The sequence below is a fragment of the Tamandua tetradactyla genome, chromosome 2 (genome assembly GCF_023851605.1).
Source record: "Tamandua tetradactyla isolate mTamTet1 chromosome 2, mTamTet1.pri, whole genome shotgun sequence".
Lineage (NCBI taxonomy): Eukaryota > Metazoa > Chordata > Mammalia > Pilosa > Myrmecophagidae > Tamandua > Tamandua tetradactyla.
The window spans coordinates 90642688-90655384 of record NC_135328.1 but is presented as its reverse complement, the minus strand read 5'-3'; the positions used below and the strand labels follow the sequence as shown (position 1 = coordinate 90655384).

General features: G+C 38.1%; 1 protein-coding gene across 5 annotated transcripts in view; it reads left to right on the top strand.

Moving 5' to 3' along the window:
• KDM4C (lysine demethylase 4C) overlaps positions 1–12697 on the top strand; it is a 596944-nt gene that overhangs the window by 439295 nt on the left and 144952 nt on the right. The gene's annotated exons all lie outside the window — the stretch shown is intronic.

Sequence of the window (12697 nt, the reverse complement as noted above, 5' to 3'; positions counted from 1 at the left end):
GTGCTTATTGGAGAGGATGTCGTGACTGAGATGTGGTTTAATGGAAAATGTATTGTTGAGATATGATCTTTGCTGTTACAGGGAAACTATGTTTCCATATGATCTTAGCTATCGTTTCTAGACTTATGGGTCATATCACTATTTTCTTGCTCTATCTTTTCTCCTAATCACAGATCCACATTTTTTTGTCCCCTTCTAAATAACTACACCAGATGATCCACTGGCAATGTTGTATTTCAGATATTTAGAGCATTCTTTGATTTATTGCATGCTTATGGCATGATTTTTATATGTTGAATCATTTAGGGAAGTACAGTTTTCTTCCCTTTTGTAGATATGGTATCTGATGCACAGAGAGGGTAAGTAACTTGTCCTAGGTCGTTCCACTTGTAAGTCACAGAGCTCAGTATTGAGCCCCAGCCATCTGTACTATCTTACCCATTGTGGTGTGGCTTGACTAGTTTCACTGCTCTTCCCCTCTGTTAAATATGATTCATTTAACCTGGGGTTAAATTGCAAAGGCTGTCGAAAATATTGCTTTTGTCTGAAATGTTATCATTAATTGGAAGGATAAATTGAGGATTAATGTAAGAATCTCATACAAGTGAGAAATTATATTAGCTAGATTGATGAAATAATGGAAACACAGGTTCTTACATAATGTATCCCACTTGGTAACAAAATACTTTATTATATGGATTCTCTTGAGGGAATTCAGTTTTAAAAAGGAATTCTTGGTTATCTAAATCAGTACTTTATATTTCCATTATCATTATCATATTCAAAGTATTATTAAATACATGCACCTCTATCCCCTCCTTTGCTGTGGGAGTACTGTTGTTACTGTTCCTTGTTCTTCTGTCTTTCCACACTGCTATGTGATGCCAGGTCTTACACCTAGAGGCAGAGGATGATAAGAGTAAAAGAGCATGGTCATTTGGGCCAGGCTGACCTGAGATTGAATCCAGTTGCTCCTCTTGCTGTTTGAATCAGGGATTGACAAATTATAGCCTGCAGGTAAAATATAGCCAGTGCCTCTTTTTTTTCACTGTAAACATTTTATTAGAATACAGCTCTACTCATACACGGTACCCTGCACTGGCAGATTTGGAGTGGTTACAACTCTTTAGTTGTCTAACACTTAAAATATCTACTTGTTGGTTTAATATCCAGAATAAATAAAGAATCGTACAACTGAACAACAAGCAAATAAAAAAAACTCATTAAGCAATAGGCAAAAGACTTGAATATACATTTCTCCAAGGAAGATATAGAAACGGTCAATTGGTATATGAAAAAATTCTACATCATTAGCCATTAGGAAATGCAAAAACAAAATGTTGTATTTACATATAATGGAATATTATTCAGCTGTAAAAAGGAATGAAGTATCAATGTATGCTACTGCATGACCATACCTTGAAAACCATCATGTTGAGTGAAATAAGCCAAACACATAAAGACAAATATTGTGCAATCTTTCTTATATGAAATAATTAGAATATGCAAGTTAATGAGGTCAGAAATTGGAATATAGTTTACCAGGGGTCAGGTGTGGGGAGTGGAGAGTTAATGCTTAATTGGTGTAGACTTTCTCTTTAAGTTTTCGAAAAGTTTTGTTAGTGGATGGTGGTACAGCATTGTGAATATAATTAATGTTGAATTGAATATCTGAATGGGGATAAAATGGGAAATTTTAGGTTGGATGTATGTTACCAGAATAAAAACAAACTGTAGAACTGTACAACAAAAGAATATATCCTTACGTGAACTATGGACTACAGTTAATAGTATAGTTATAATAATAGTGTTTCATTCATTGTAATAAAGATACCACACTAATTCAAAATGTTAATAATAGGGAAAACTTTGTGTGTGTGGTATATATGGGAACTCTGTACTTTCTGTATGATTTTTCTGTAAACCTATAACTGCTGTAATAAAATACAAATTAATATTTCCTTTTTGCCCATTTATGGAAAATGTTTGAGGGCCCCTGGATTGGGTGATCTTGAGCAAGTTACTTAATCTCCTGAATCTTAGTTTCCTCACCTATGAATGGGATATTAATTAATATGACTGTGTTAGGGAAGTGAGAGAAAATATATGAAGTTTCTGGCAGAGTACATGGAACCTAGGTCTTCTGTTCTTTTAACTATTATTATTGGCATTCGGTTTAATGAATTAAAATCCTGAATTACAAACTACTATCATTTTCCTACTTTCCATTTAATTTCTTTTACTGAATTTGAAGGTGACTGATAGTAGATCATTAGAATGTTCAGTAGGGGTTTCACCTGTATCTATATCTGTCATTTTATAAATCCTTAGGAATACTTTGGCTGCTGTATAGGTCACAATTGTTAGAGTTATCAGTTTTGTTCTCTGACAAGTATAGTACTGTTCAAACACAGATGAGAAGATTTAACATTACCTGATAGCACCTTTTACTGGCCTTTGAACATAGACATTTAGTGAAACTACAAATGAATGAATGATAGGTTAACATCTCTATGCTTCTATCATATCAACTCACTTGATATGTCCCTCACCATATGAGGGACAGGTGAGCCTAATAAATGATGTGACTTAACATGGTTTTTTTCCTCTACATAATTTTTTTTAAAGTTGATTGCATCAAACAGCAACTATGGTATCACATTAAGTAACATCTGAGTATATATTGCAGTGAATATTTTGTTCTTTTCTAAGAAATAAGCTTTCTGAAGTAAATTGTAGCAAAAATAACTCCATATCAAGTCATGGAAGTCTGCAACATCCCTTCCTAAGAACATCTCCATTTCTGTAACATTTTCTGCATTTGCAACATTTTAAAATGTAATTGTATAGAGATGTATTTATACACCGTATCACTATTTCTTTTATGAAGTAATGAAAATGTTCTAAAATCAATTACAGGGTTGTATACATTAACTATGATATACTTTAAGCCAGTGAATGTACACTTCAGATGGTTTGTGGTGCAGTTTTTTAAATCCTTCGGTAATTTTGAAGATTTCCACTTTTTCCTCTTTTGCCATTTTTTCTTATTTATTTAAAAAATATATGTATGTTGTGTATACCCTCTATTGGCTATCATAATAGTAAAAGTGATCTTCACAGTATTTTTTTTTTACTTGAGTTTAGTAGGGACAGGAATAAGAATTCAATAAATAGTTACAGGAATAATGAGTTGATTAAAAGGGGTATCCATTTAAGATGTTAATGGGATGGTATGATAGAGAGGGAGAATAGGCTAGGGGAAATTAGGGAGCTTCTCTGAGGAAGTGACAATTATGTTGAAACATCAAGGGTTTGTTCAGTTAAACTAATGAAGAATAGAGCAAAATGTATCTGAAGTGTTTGAAGCAAAGGGAACCTTGTTGGGGTAGTGGGGGGCCTGGGGTGTCTGGAGATAGAGAATAGTGCACAGTGAGGCTGGACTCTGCTGAGGCCTGAAAGTTGTAGGCTTCCAAGTCAATGAAGTACTAAGAAGCATTAAAAACCCATTCTGGCCTTTCAGCCGCTGGCCGTCAGCCCCTGCACGATGGGGGAAGCAGGAGTCCAACTCCCAGGCTGAAACCCATGCCCACCCACACCACCTGCCTGTTAGGGATGGCTGTTTCCGCTCCTCAAGGAACTTGGACACCAGCTACCTTCTTTCCTTCTTGGAGGTTTTAGTTACAGGGAAGGAGGCACTAGGAATCAAACCCAGGTCTCTGGCATGACAGATAATGATCGTGGAGAAGATGGCGGCTTAGTCTTAGTTCCTCCTCCAGAACAAGCGGCTTGGGGGAGTGCCGCTCCAAATCTCCCAGCCAGCCCGGGGATCCGCGCGTGGTGGGGGGCACCGGCCACCGCAGCTTGGGGGAGTGCCGATCCAAATCTCCAAGCCGGCCCGGGAATCCGCGCGTGGGGGGGCGGGGCGCCGGCCGCCGCGGATTTGGGGAGTGCCGATCCAAATCTCCTAGCCGGCCGGGAAGCCAAGCATGGGGGGGGCGCCAGCCGCGGGTCTTAGTTCCTCCTCCAGAACAGCTACTAAAGAAACAGAAACGGTATAGAACAGCTCCCGGAGCCACGACAGAGACCAAAAAGACGGCGTACGCCATTCTGGAACGGCCAAACCGGCTGGGAGAATCCGCTGTGGTGAGATCCCCAAGGGGCGCGCGCTTCCCCAGGCTGTGGCAGCTGGCGGTCGGAGCCCCTCCCTCCCTCCTTCCCGGACCGGATGGGAGATCTGGACAGGCAGTCCCCTCAAGCCGCGGTGGCCGGCGCCTGCCCCACGCACAGATTCCCGGGCCGGCTGGGAGATTTGGACAGGCGATCCCCTCCAGCCGCGGCGGCTGGCGCCCCCCCCCCCCCACGCTTGGCTTCCCGGCCGGCTAGGAGATTTGGATCGGCACTCCCCAAATCCGCGGCGGCCGGCGCCCCCCCCCACGCGCAAATTCCCGGGCCGGCTGGGAGATTTGGATCGGCACTCCCCCAAACCGCGGTGGCCGGTGCCCCCCACCATGTGCGGATCCCCGGGCTGGCTGGGAGATTTGGGGCGGCACTCCCCCAAGCCGCTTTGGCTGGCGACCCACCCCCACAGTGAGAGTCTTCCAAAGTTAAAGGAGCCACAGCATCTTTTACTGGTGGGACCCGCAGACAGACGAGCGCCACATACTGGGCAGGATAAGAAAAACAGAGCCCAGAGATTTCACAGGAAAATCTTTCAACCTGCTGGGTCCCACACCCAGCGAAATCTGATTAAATGCGCAGACGCCAGCAAAAAATAACGGATCACGCCAGGAAAATTGAAGATATGGCTCAGTCAAAGGAACAAACCAGTAGTTCAAATGAGATACAGGAGCTGAGACAACTAATTCTGAATATACGAACAGAAATGGAAAACCTCTTCAAAAACCAAATCAATAAATTGAGGGAGGACATGAAGAAGACATGGGCTGAACAAAAAGAAGAAATAGAAAGTCTGAAAAAACAAATCACAGAACTTATGGGAGTGAAGGACAAAGTAGAAAAGATGGAAAAAACAATGGATACCTACAGTGGTAGATTTGAAGAGACAGAGGCTAGAATTAGTGAACTGGAGGATGGAACATCTGAATTCCAAAAAGAAACAGAAACTATAGGGAAAAGAATGGAAAAATTTGAGCAGGGGATCAGGGAACCGAATGATAATGTGAAGCGCACAAATATACGTGTTGTGGGTGTCCCAGAAGGAGAAGAGAAGGGAAAAGGAGGAGAAAAACTAATTGAAGAAATTATCACTGAAAATTACCCAACTCTTATGAAAGACCTAAAATTACAGATCCAAGAAGTGCAGCGCACCCCAAAAAGAATAGACCCAAATAGGCGTTCTCCAAGACACTTACTAGTTAGAATGTCAGAGGTCAAAGAGAAAGAGAGGATCTTGAAAGCCGCAAGAGAAAAACAATCCATCACATACAAGGGAAATCCAATAAGACTATGTGTAGATTTCTCAGCAGAAACCATGGAAGCTAGAAGACAGTGGGATGATATATTTAAATTACTAAAAGAGAAAAACTGCCAACCAAGACTTCTATATCCAGCAAAATTGTCCTTCAAAAATGAGGGAGAAATTAAAACATTTATAGACAAAAAGTCACTGAGAGAATTTGTGACCAAGAGACCAGCTCTGCAAGAAATACTAAAGGGAGCACTAGAGTCAGAAACGAAAAGACAGAAGAGAGAGGTGTGGAGAAGAGTGTAGAAAGAAGGAAAATCAGATATGATATATATAATACAAAAGGCAAAATGTTAGAGGAAAATATTATTATCCAAACAGTAATAACACTAAATGTTAATGGACTGAATTCCCCAATCAAAAGACATAGATTGGCAGAATGGATTAAAAAACAGGATCCTTCTATATGCTGTCTACAGGAAACACATCTTAGATCCAAAGATAAACATAGGTTGAAAGTGAAAGGTTGGGAAAAGATATTTCATGCAAATAACAACCAGAAAAGAGCAGGAGTAGCTATACTAATATCCAACAAATTAGACTTCAAATGTAAAACAGTTAAAAGAGACAAAGAAGGACACTATCTACCAATAAAAGGAACAATTCAACAAGAGGACATAACAATCATAAATATTTATGCACTGAACCAGAATGCCCCAAAATACATGAGGAACACACTGCAAACACTGAAAAGGTAAATAGACACATCTACCATAATAGTTGGAGACTTCAATTCGCCACTCTCATCAATGGACAGAACATCTAGACAGAGGATCAATAAAGAAACAGAGAATTTGAATATTACAATAAATGAGCTAGACTTAACAGACATTTATAGGGCATTACATCCCACAACAGCAGGATACACCTTTTTCTCAAGTGCTCATGGATCATTCTCAAAGATAGACCATATGCTGGGTCACAAAGCAAGTCTTAACAAATTCAAAAAGATTGAAATCATACACAACACTTCCTCGGATCATAAAGGAATGAAGTTGGAAATCAATAATAGGCGGAGTGCCAGAAAATTCACAAATACGTGGAGGCTCAACAACACACTCTTAAACAACGAGTGGGTCAAGGAAGAAATTGCAAGAGAAATTAGTAAATATCTCGAGGCGAATGAAAACGAAAACACAACATATCAAAACCTATGGGACGCAGCAAAGGCAGTGCTAAGAGGGAAATTTATTGCCCTAAATGCCTGTATCAGAAAAGAAGAAAAGGCAAAAATTCAGGAATTAACTGTCCACTTGGAAGAACTGGAGAAAGAACAGCAAACTAATCCCAAAGCAAGCAAAAGGAAAGAAATAGCAAAGATTAGAGCAGAAATAAATGAAATTGAAAACATGAAAACAATAGAGAAAATCAATAAGACCAGAAGTTGGTTCTATGAGAAAATCAATAAGATTGATGGGCCCTTAGCAAGATTGACAAAAAGAAGAAGAGAGAGGATGCAAATAAATAAGATCAGAAATGGAAGAGGAGACATAACCACTGATCTCACAGAAATAAAGGAGGTAATAACAGGATACTATGAACAACTGTACGCTAATAAATACAACAATTTAGATGAAATGGATGGGTTCCTGGAAAGGCATGAACAACCAACTTTGACTCAAGAAGAAATAGATGACCTCAAGAAACCAATCACAAGTAAAGAAATTGAATCAGTCATTCAAACGCTTCCCAAAAAGAAAAGTCCAGACCAGATGGCTTCACATGTGAATTCTACCAAACATTCCAGAAAGAATTAGTACCAACTCTCCTCAAACTCTTCAAAAAATCGAAGTGGAGGGAAAGCTACCTAATTCATTCTATGAAGCCAACATCACCCTCATACCAAAACCAGGCAAAGATATTACAAAAAAAGAAAACTACAGACCAATCTCTCTTGAATACAGATGCAAAAATCCTCAACAAAATTCTAATAAATCGAATCCAACAACACATTAAAAGAATTATACATCATGACCAAGTAGGATTCATCCCAGGTATGCAAGGATGGTTCAACATAAGAAAATCAATTAATGTAATACACCATATCAACAGATCAAAGCATAAAAATCACATGATCATCTCAATTGATGCAGAGAAGGCATTTGACAAGATTCAACATCCTTTCCTGTTGAAAACACTTCAAAGGATAGGAATACAAGGGAACTTCCTTAAAATGATAGAGGGAATATATGAAAAACCCACAGCTAATATCATCCTCAATGGGGAAAAATTAAAAACTTTCCCCCTAAGATCAGGAACAAGACAAGGATGCCCATTATCACCACTATTATTCAACATCATGTTCGAGGTTCTAGCCAGAGCAATTAGACAAGAAAAAGAAATACAAGGCATCAAAATTGGAAAGGAAGAAGTAAAACTATCACTGTTTGCAGATGATATGATACTATATGTCGAAAATGCTGAAAAATCCACAACAAAACTACTAGAGCTAAAAAATGAGTACAGCAAAGTAGCAGGTTACAAGATCAACATTCAAAAATCTGTAGCATTTCTATACACTAGCAATGAACAAGCTGAGGGGGAAATCAAGAAACGAATTCCATTTCCAATTGCAACTAAAAGAATAAAATACTTAGGAATAAATTTAACTAAAGAGACAAAAAACCTATATAAAGAAAACTACAAAAAACTGCTAAAAGAAATTACAGAAGACCTAAATAGATGGAAGGGCATACCGTGTTCATGGATTGGAAGACTAAATATAGTTAAGATGTCAATCCTACCTAAATTGATTTACAGATTCAATGCAATACCAATCAAAATCCCAACAACTTATTTTTCAGAAATAGAAAAGCTAATAAGCAAATTTATCTGGAAGGGCAGGGTGCCCCGAATTGCTAAAAGTATCTTGAGGAAAAAAAACAAAGCTGGAGGTCTCATGCTGCCTGACTTTAAGGCACATTATGAAGCCACAGTGGTCAAAACAGCATGGTATTGGCATAAAGATAGATATATCGACCAATGGAATCGAATAGAGTGCTCAGATATAGACCCTCTCATCTATGGACATTGGATCTTTGATAAGGCAGTCAAACCAACTCACCTGGGACAGAACAGTCTCTTCAATAAATGGTGCCTAGAGAACTGGATATCCATATGCAAAAGAATTAAAGAAGACTCGTATCTCACACCCTATACAAAAGTTAACTCAAAATGGATCAAAGATCTAAACATTAGGTCTAAGACCATAAAACAGTTAGAGGAAAATGTAGGGAGATATCTTATGAAACTTACAATTGGAGGCGGTTTTATGGACCTTAAACCTAAAGCAAGAGCACTGAAGAAAGAAATAAATATATGGGAGCTCCTCAAAATTAAACACTTTTGTGCATCAAAGAACTTCATCAAGAAAGTAAAAAGACAGCCTACACAATGGGAGACAATATCTGGAATGACATATCAGATAAAGGTCTAGTATCCAGAATTTATAAAGAGATTGTTCAACTCAACAACAAAAAGACAGCCAACCCAATTACAAAATGGGAAAAAGACTTGAACAGACATTTCTCAGAAGAGGAAATACAAATGGCCAAAAGGCACATGAAGAGATGCTCAATGTCCCTGGCCATTATAAAAATGCAAATCAAAACCACAATCAGATATCATCTCACACCCACCAGAATGGCCATTATCAACAAAACAGAAAATGACAAGTGCTGGAGAGGATGCGGAGAAAGAGGCACACTTATCCACTGTTGGTGGGAATGTCAAATGGTGCAACCACTGTGGAAGGCAGTTTGGCGGTTCCCCAAAAAACTGAATATAGAATTGCCATACGACCCAGCAATACCATTGCTAGGTATCTACTCAAAGGACTTAAGGGCAAAGACACAAATGGACATTTGCACACCAATGTTTATAGCAGCATTATTTACAATTGAAAGGAGATGGAAACAGCCAAAATGTCCATCAACAGAAGAGTGGCTAAACAAACTGTGGTATATACATACAATGGAATATTATGCAGCTTTAAGACAGGATAAACTTATGAATCACGTAATAACATGGATGGACCTTGAGAACATTATGCTGAGTGAGTCTAGCCAAAAACTAAAAGAAATATACTGTATGGTCCCACTGATGTGAACTGACATTCGAGAATAAACTTCAAATATGTCATTGGTAACAGAGACCATCAGGAGTTAGAAACAGGGTAATATAATGGGTAATTGGAGCAGAAGGGATACAGACTGTGCAACAGGACTAGATACAAAAACTCAAAAATGGACAGCTCAATACTACCTAATTGTAATGTAATTATGTTAAAACACTGAATGAATCTGCATCTGAGCTATAGTTTTTTGTTTGTTTATTTGTTTGTGATTTTTGTTTTTTTCTTTTTCCTTTTTTCTTTTTTATATATTTTTTCTATTTCTTATTTTTATTATTCTTTTTATTTTTTTCTCTATATTATCATTCTATATCTTTTTCTATTGTTTTGCTAGTTATTTTCCTAAATCGATGCAAATGTACTAAGAAATGATGATCATACATCTATGTGATGATATTAAGAATTACTGATTGCATATGTAGAATGGAATGATTTCTAAATGTTGTATTAATGTTTTTTTTAATTAATAAAAAAAAAAAAACCCCTTCTGGCTGCACTGTGGGGAATAGATTGGTGGACCCTGCAGTGACTCCAGGGAGGCTGTTGCAAAAGTTCAGGTTAGGTGAAGGATGCTGGTGAATCAAATGAGGTGATGGCAAGAATGATGAAGAGAAGAGGGTGGATTTGACAGAATTTGATTGATTGGATATAGGATGAGAGAAAAAAAAATGTTATCTTCCAGTATGCACTAGAATGGATGGTTGGTGCCCCTGATAGGAAACAGTAGGGAGAACAGGTTTGGGAAGATGTGAGTTGTTTTGTCTGTGTGTTTGAGATGCCTGTTATACATCCATGTAGAGCAATCCCTTGGACACCTGAGAAGATAAATATTGAGTCATTGGCCTTCTTTGAGTGATGGAAATTATAGAGGATCATCTGGCCCAAAAAAAGCGAGTATGGAATGAGAGAAGATTAAGATCTGTTACTGAAATAGCCAGCATTTAAGGAGCATGAATGAAAAGCCTGTTAAAGTAGGCTGTCAGGGTTTTCTAGGGACAGAAGCGAGTAGTGTAGAGAGTGCAGGCCCATGGAAACTCCAGGGAGAGAATGTTTTAGGAAGGAGAGAGTAAGCAACACTGTTGAATGCTGTTTGGAGTTCAGGTTAACTTAGTTAGGTCTTGGGATATTTTGTGACATAGAGGTCACTGGTGGTGGGTGGATGTTTTCTCAGCTCTACATAAAGCCTTGAGTCTAAATATTTTACTTTAGGTGGCTTTTTCTCCTATTGTGTTAGTGTTCTAGAGCATTTGAACCTTTTAATAATTATAGTCAGTTATCTAAGGCAGTTTCTATGCCACTTTATTGTATTCAACATTTCTAATTTTTCCCTCAGCCTTCTTCTCAGTACTGTTTTCACTTATCTAACATCTAATTCTCTGAGTTTCTAAACTATTTTTGTCCCCAACTCTCCTCTGCTGTATTCCTCAATGACAGCTTCTTATAGAGAATGAAAGTATTAGAGCTAGCATTATGTTTTCATTTTTGCTGTCCCACTCTGTCTCTGTCTCTGTCTTTCTCTCTCTCTCCCTCTCCCTCTCTCTTTCCCACCCTCCCTCTCCTTTCCTCTCCATCCCTCTTTCCGTCTCTCTCAAAGGTATGTTAAATTACTGAACAAATACTTGAAATCAATAACTTTTCATAGAATGAATTATTGGATTGCTCATTTTCAATAATATTTGGATCGTGAAATTTTGCTTTCATTGTGTGCTTTCACCAGTAACCCAGTGTTACACATCTCCCAAAGGCCTCTAAGAATATGGCTTTGCAATATGGATATTCAAATCCACCCTTGAATTTTTATCTTCTTGAGTTGGGTTCATTATGTATTCAAATACACATACCCATGGCAGTTTTTGCTACTGTAAACATTTAATAGCCACCTAGGAAATTTCAAATAAAAGTGCAGAGAAACTTTCCAGACAAGCAAAACCACTGTTTTGCCCTCTTTTTTTGCTACTGAATAAAAGTTGTATAGATTTTTGGATTCTCCCCAGTTGTTTTGGTATTATTATCAGAGTCATAAAAGTTATGAAGTTTGACATCCTTTCCTAATAGTTGATAAGCCAGAATTTTAGTGAAACTGTCAAAATTAGTTAAGGGAATTTACCTTGTAGGGTGGGATAAAGAAATTTTATGTATTCATCTTAGAGGAGAAAAAATAATCTCGATAGCCTTTAGCTAATTTTAAAAATGTATTAAAATGCCAAAAATTAGGGGATAAATTTGAAGTGAAAAAAAGAAATTACTTAAGCATTGAATTAAAATAATCGTAAGTAAACAGAAGGCAGTACATTGTTTTCTGGCCCTGTTTTTTCCTGGACTTTTTCAGTAGGAGTTTAGTGAAAAATAATTAATATGATCTGTTAGAAATATTGGAGTAGAAAAATATATACCAGTCCATGACATGAAAAAGTACAAAACCAGGTAAAACTACATGGGGAAAAGAAAGGAAAACATTTCATTATATGTCTTTTGTGGTTAGATAGCCTGGATTGATCAGAACAGTTTCCAGCACTGTTTTGCCCACAGAAAGAATAGGATCCAAAATGATACTCTAATGGAAATGGTATCTTTAAAATATAGCCTCTTGGTTGTTATTATATCAACGAAGATGCCTGCCAAAACCCCTTCCTTTAGCTAATTGGTATGTGAGTGGAGAACCCAGCAGAGTATATGTTCCCTGCTCTAGAATCCAGTACACACTGTTCTCTAGACTGCCAAGTTCTGTATGTCATAACCCTTCCTCAAAGATGGCCCTTTAAAGTGACACCAGGGGTGGGCCACAGTGGCTCAGCACTCAGAGTTCTTGCCTCTCATGCCAGGGAACCGAGTTCGATTCTTGGTACCTCCCTGAGCGGAAAAATGACACCACAAAATGACGGTTTTATCTGGGGAACTTCTGTATTCAAAGTATTTTTTGTGTGTACCCTTACCTTCCCACTACTCTTTTTTCCCCTCCCTTCTTGTACTGCTCAATTATGGAAAGGATTCCTATTATTTCTCATGGTTTTAATTTTAAAATCAAAAAGTTTCTGGACATATTTAGATAAACAGTAATGACTTCTGTTGTGTGGGTC